This window comes from Galeopterus variegatus, unplaced genomic scaffold (genome assembly GCF_000696425.1).
Source record: "Galeopterus variegatus unplaced genomic scaffold, G_variegatus-3.0.2 Scaffold12290, whole genome shotgun sequence".
NCBI lineage: Eukaryota > Metazoa > Chordata > Mammalia > Dermoptera > Cynocephalidae > Galeopterus > Galeopterus variegatus.
Window position 1 is genome coordinate 22107 of NW_007738401.1, and position 6940 is coordinate 29046.

At 35.0% G+C, this 6940-nt stretch overlaps 1 pseudogene; it reads right to left on the reverse strand.

The window, feature by feature from the left end:
- Nucleotides 1-1765: 1765 nt before the first annotated feature.
- LOC103611042 lies at nucleotides 1766-2678 on the reverse strand (annotated as a pseudogene).
- Nucleotides 2679-6940: the final 4262 nt, after the last annotated feature.

Below are 6940 nucleotides of genomic sequence, written 5' to 3' on the forward strand. Positions count from 1 at the left end.
TTCTCTGTTTATTTCTCCTGGCATGGAACCTGGGCCCTAAGAATGAGCTGAAACAATGGTAATGAGGGCCCAATATTCTTTGTCTGCCAATACTAGAGTAGAACTTTTGCCCTATAAATGAGAACTTGATAGAGAAGGAGGAGGCCCTGGATATCTCAGACATACATGTCCAGTTCACAGTTTCTGCAAGATGTAGTATGGGGAATAAGGAATCCTGTTGGCTTACCCCCTCCCCCCATGAGGAGAAATTATTGTCCTAGGGTGGGCTCTATCATGGACAAGAATTCCATCCTTTTGGCTACACCATTCTGAAGTAAACATTCCATCATTTTAGGTGGGGGAATGAAGGGAAGAAGTCAAGTCATGTCTCAAATGCTACTGACTCTTGCCAATCTTAAAGAGATTCAGCGGATTTTCCTGAATACATTTTTCTTTATTTTCTATATACCTTCAGGATAATTTCTAGAGACTAAAAATTATTGCATTTCTTTGTTTTTGTTTTTGTTTTTGTCTTTTACATAATTCTTTTACCAGTTATGGTTATTTTGCTGCAGTGAAGGTCCATGGAGCTCCTCATACCACCATTAGGAAGTGATTCTAGATATTATCTTTATGATAAAACATAATATGCAGACAGAAAAAAAACATCAAAATATGTTCATAAATCAGTTTTAGACCATTCCCATCACCCCAGAAACTTCCATGCTCTCATTTTTGACATTTTACTTTTCTCTACCCCTGGCCCTAGGCAACCACTGTTCTGCCTTCTGTTGCTGTAGATTAGTTTTAGCTATGATTGAATTTCATATAAATGTAACCCATAATATATTTTTAGTATTGGTCTCATGAAATGAGATAGAATTATGTTTCTTAAACATTTGGTAGAAAACACATGTGCAACTATTTGGATAACATATATTTAATGGATAAGTTTAACTTTTTATGTATATATAACTTGTATAATGTTTTATTCATGTTGTGAATTTTCTCGAGCATATAATAATTTAAATCAGGCTTTCCATATTGCTTAAATTTACAGTATTTCTTTCCAGTGGAAGTTTTTACATAACTTTTGAAGTAATTGTTAAAATTTAACAATTTCCTGTATTTTCCAGACTACTAGGGTTTCAGTACAGTGTGCCTTTTTTTATTTATAAGGTCCAACACATTTCCACATTTCCTACATAGGTTTTTCTCCAGAATAAGTTTTTTCATGTCTTCAAATAAAAGTGAAACTGAAGGCCTTGACACATTTTTACATTCATAAGTTTATTCTTTGTGAGTGCTTTCATGTTTTCAAAAATAATATAGAAAAACTGAAAGCTTTACCACATTTCTCACTGTCATACAGTTTTTCTTCGGTGTGAGTCTTTTTGTGTTCTTGAAAGCAACTGGGAAAATTGACTGTGGCACCACATGTTTTACATTAAAAGGATTTTTTTCTCCAGTATGAGTTATTTCATGTATTCAAAGAAAACTGGGTAAACTGAATGTTTCCCAACATTGCTTGCATTCATAGGGTTCCTCTCCAGTGTGAGTTACTTCATGTATTTGAAGAAAACTGAAACATCTGAAGGCTTTAAAAAAATTATTTACACTGGCAGGGTTTTTCTCCAGTGTGAGTCCTTTCTTATTTTTGAAGGAGACTGAGATAATTAAATGCTTTCCTACCTTCCTTACATTCATAGGATTTCTTTTTTGTTTGATTGCTTTCATGTATTCGAAGGTACCTGGAAGAACTGAGGCCTTTATCACATGTTTACATTCATATGTTTTTTTCTCCAGTGTGAGTTATTCCATGTTTCTGAAGGGAACTAGAATGGGTGAAGTATTTACCACATTTTTTACATTCATAGGGTTTTACTTTACTATGAGTTCTTTCTTGTATTGGAAGTAACTGGGACAACTGAATGCTTTCCTGCATTCCTTACACTTGTAGGATTTCTCTCCAGTATGAGTTCTTTCATGTATCTGAAGAGAACTGGAAAATCTAAAGGCTCCATCACATTGTTTGCATTCACAGGGCTTTTCTCCACTGTGAAGTCTTATATGTATTTGGAAAGAACTAGAAGAACTAAAGGCTTTACCACATTGTTTACACTTATAGGATATTCTGCCAGTACGAGTTCTTTTATGCATAGAAAATAAACTGAGAAAATAAAAGATTTTCCACATACCGAACATGTATAAGGTCTGTTTCCAGTGTGTGTGACCCTGTGTCTTTGAACACTTAGGAGAGGAATGAAGGCTTTCCCACATTGTTTACATTTATATGGCTTCTCTCCATATTCCTCACACTCATATGATTTGTATATAGAGAGAAATAATATGCCTATTAAAGGACAAGTAACAGATGAAGACTTTTTTGTACACTCTGCATTCACATGGTTTGACTCCAGTAGGAATTTTCTTCACATTATGATTTGAAATCTGGCTGACAGGTTCTTCACACTGACTGCCTCCTTTACTTTCATGGAGTCTCTCTACTATATAACTTCCTAGATTTCTCCCACATTTTTTGTACTGATCATCACCTCCCATTTGTTTCTTACAGAAGCCAGGTTCCTGAAGGTTTCCCACATTACATCTCTGTAGAGCTTCTTCTGGAAATGATCCAGCAAGGCCCCGTCCTCCTGGGTAAAATTTACAGCCACATCCTCAAAGGCCACTGATTCCATTTCCTGGCTTCCGGTGGCTGTGACATCCTCGTATTTGATCTCCCAGTACCTGCAGGTCACAAAGAGACAATGGTCACAAAAGAGACACCTGGGCGTCGCAGAGCAGAGGACATAGAGCTGCAGAGACCAGACCGAGCCCCAAGGCTACCTCTTGATTCCACGTCTTTAATGGTCATAAGATTATTCTGACTCTTTTCATTGAGTCAGCTAGTATTATAATTATTAGGTAAGTTCCCCATTTCTCCCACATTTTCTTATCTTACCCTACTAGTTAAGATTTTTGGTATAATGTAGAATAAAAGAATGATAACAGTTATTTTTGTTCATTACTAAATATGCTATTGAATTCTGAATACCATTTCTCTGACATTCTCTCTATTCTCTTAATCTGGAGATCCTACTGTATGTATGTTAGATCTTCCCAGACTAAATCTGCGTCTTTTAATTTTTACTTTATGCTTTAATCTCATTTTTCTACCTATGCTGCATTATGGGTGAATTTCTTAATTATCTTTTCAACTGTCCCAATAAAAGTTGATTAGGTTTATTTACTTAAAATCTCAAATATTTTAATTGATTTTCTTTCACATGCACTCATTGTTATATTTCTATCAATTTTACCTTCATGATGTCTAATTATTTTGAGTAAGATGTTAAGCCCTCACATAGCTCCTTAAAAATTTTGTGTATTTAAAAGTCCTTTATAAAGATACTGCTATTCTTTTCATTTGTACTGTATATTCTTTTCACAAAGTCGTATTTACTTGGGCTGTCTTTTTAAACATGATTTTTAACATTTTTGGATAAGTAATTATTTTGGAGATACTTCTTGGGTTGGCAATTTTGATCCCCCTCCCTCTGCTTACACACACTTTTCTCTCTGCTGTGGTTTTGTGGTATTTTCATTTGGTTTCTGAGGTCCCAGTTTATAACTAGATCTTGTCATGGCTGCCCAGGACTGCTGCTTTGTGTCAATATTGAATGCAATAGTGATTTAATCAACATGTTAGAGAGGAGCGTGGCTTATTTGCTAGTATCAAGGTTGTCAAAGTATAAAACTGTATATATGAATAATAGTTCCAGGTAATGGTCAGTTGCTGCCCCCTCACACAAGCCCCTCTCTTCCAACTTTGTCCTCTGCTTATGGATAAAAACTTCACTCTACTGTCTGCTTTTGAGTGGTGAGCTTGGCTTTAGTTTCTTGTTTTCATGTGGTCCACTGCTGTTACTGATCAAGCGATAAGTTTCCTAGACAATATCATCCATTCCAAAACCCAGACCTCGCCAGTCTCTAATTTCAGCCCCACTTGCTGTTTCACTCGTGGTCTACATAATTGCCTTATTTTAAGAGCAATGATTTACAATTTTTTTCTCTATGTTTTATCTGTTATCACTAGGCATTTATGTAGTGGAATTAGGCATTTAAAATATGAATTTAAAATGCTATTTTAAAAGTTTAAAAAATTTTATCAAAGTATATTTTGCATACTATAAAATTCACCATTTTAAATGTATAGTTGATGATTTTTAGTAAATTTACACAGCTGTGTGATTATCACCACAATCCAGTTTTATGACATTTTCATTGACCGACCCCAAAAGTTTTCTCATGCCTAATTGCATCACTTCCTGCTCACATCTCCTCTACAAGTAACTACTCATATGATTCCTGTTTCATAGAATGTTAGAATTTTCAGAAATTTCATATTAATGACATAATTTAAAATGTAGTCTTTGGGGTCTTTTCTTTTCCACTTAGCATGATATTTTTGAGGTGAATCCATGTTTTTTTCCATGTATCAAATTTATTCCTTTCTATTATTGATTCCATTGCAATGGTTATATTGCATTATGTTTATATCCTTACTAGTTGATGGATGTTTGGATTATTTCCAGTTTTTGACTATTATAAATAATGCTGCCATGAGCATTCTTATAGAAGTGTTTGTGTTAATATATGTTTGTATTCTCCAGGGTAAGTATCTAGGAATGGAATTTCTGAGTCCAATGGGAAGTATGTATTAAATTTAAGAAAATTTTAAACAGTTTTCCTAAGTGGCTGTTCCATTTTACATTCCCACCAGCAATGTATGAGGGTTCCTGTCTCTCTACCTTCTCACCAACATTTGTTATTGTATGTCTTTTTGATTATAGCTTTTCTAGTATGCACTAAATGATATCTCATTCCCTAATGATTAATGACTTGGGACATCTTTTTATATGATTGTATGACATTTGTATATCTTCTCTGAAGTACCTGTTCAACTCTTTTACCCATTTTAAAAATTGTTTGTCTCATTAATAAATCCAATATCATCTTCACTGGGAGGCTCTTGTTATTTTGCTAGTAACTTATTGTTCCCAGCTAGATCATGCATGCTATTTTCTTCAAGCTAAATTGATTCCTTATTTCCTTCTCCATGGGTACTATCCTCTTCCAAAGAAATTCATTCATTGAAACTCCTGGATAACCCAAGTAGTGAATCTGAGTGTGTTCATTAACTATGGCATGCTGATTGTGCCAATACATTTTTTGTTGTTGAAGACCCTCGCTTTTTATTAGTTCTTGGAAGTACAGAATTGGATAATAGTACATAGCTTTTAGGGAAAAACCTAAAACAATTCTAAATTTGTTTGTTTGTTTGTTTTCTGTCCATATGGCAAGCTAATAAGTCAGGTAGTTAACTTCAAGCCATGGAAATCTTCCTAAGGTGCGCTAACAATTTTAAAAGACCAAATGGACCTTGGTTAATGCTAATGTCAAGTCAAAAATAATAGTGCTCAGGAAACTACAAATTTAATCCAAATTATTTAGATTTCTATTTGGTCTTGCGTTCTCTCTGTCTGGCTTACCAAGGCCCAGTTTATTACTAGATCTCCTCCTTCCCCTCCTTTTCTTTTTTCCTTTTACAATTAAATGGCTTTTAGTGTATCCACAGAGTTGTTCATCCCTTGCCACAGTCAATTTTCAAACATTTTAATTACCCCCAAAAGAGGCACTGCTCCCCATAGTCATCATGATGTCTCTACAGATTTGCCTATTCTGGACATTTCATGTAAATGCATTATGTGGTCCTTTGTGGCTAGCTATTTCACTTAGCATAATGTTTACAAGGTCCATCCATGTTGTAGCATGTATTAGTACTTTATTTCTTTTTGCTGAAAAATAATACTCTATTGTGTGGATGTATCACATTTTATTTATCATTCATCAGTTGATGAATATTTGATCTGTTTCACTTTTTCTCTGTTATGAATAGTGCTGTTATGGATATTCATATATCAGCCTTGCTGTGCACATTTCTTTTCTCTTGGGTGTATACTGCTGGGTTCTGTGGTAACTTTGTGCTTAGCTAATTGAGGAACTGCCAGGCTGTTTTCCAGTGTGGTTGTACAACTTTACATTTCCACCAGCAGTATGTGAAGGTTTCAGTTTCTACAAATTCCTTAGTGTGTACAAGATTCGCAAAATTGTTTTCCAATTCTGTGGGTTATCTTCTTACTTTCTTCAAAGCATGTGTGTGTGTGGTTTTATTTTTACAGTTTCATTCAGAATTTAGATACATTCTTTTTATTTATTTATTTATTTGTTATACATACATGTCGGGTACAACATTGATTTTCAATAATTGTACAACATTTGATGGTTAGATCAGTATAGTTAGCTTATTCATCATTACAATACACAGTCATTCTTTGTGTCTGTTGACCAATTGCTCATTAGCACCCCTCCCGCTCTCCGCCCCTCCCCTCCCCTTTTCCACTTCTAGTTTTCTAAAAGTTCAGCATATTACTGTGATTGTTCTTNTTACAGCCACATCCTCAAAGGCCACTGATTCCATTTCCTGGCTTCCGGTGGCTGTGACATCCTCGTATTTGATCTCCCAGTACCTGCAGGTCACAAAGAGACAATGGTCACAAAAGAGACACCTGGGCGTCGCAGAGCAGAGGACATAGAGCTGCAGAGACCAGACCGAGCCCCAAGGCTACCTCTTGATTCCACGTCTTTAATGGTCATAAGATTATTCTGACTCTTTTCATTGAGTCAGCTAGTATTATAATTATTAGGTAAGTTCCCCATTTCTCCCACATTTTCTTATCTTACCCTACTAGTTAAGATTTTTGGTATAATGTAGAATAAAAGAATGATAACAGTTATTTTTGTTCATTACTAAATATGCTATTGAATTCTGAATACCATTTCTCTGACATTCTCTCTATTCTCTTAATCTGGAGATCCTACTGTATGTATGTTAGATCTT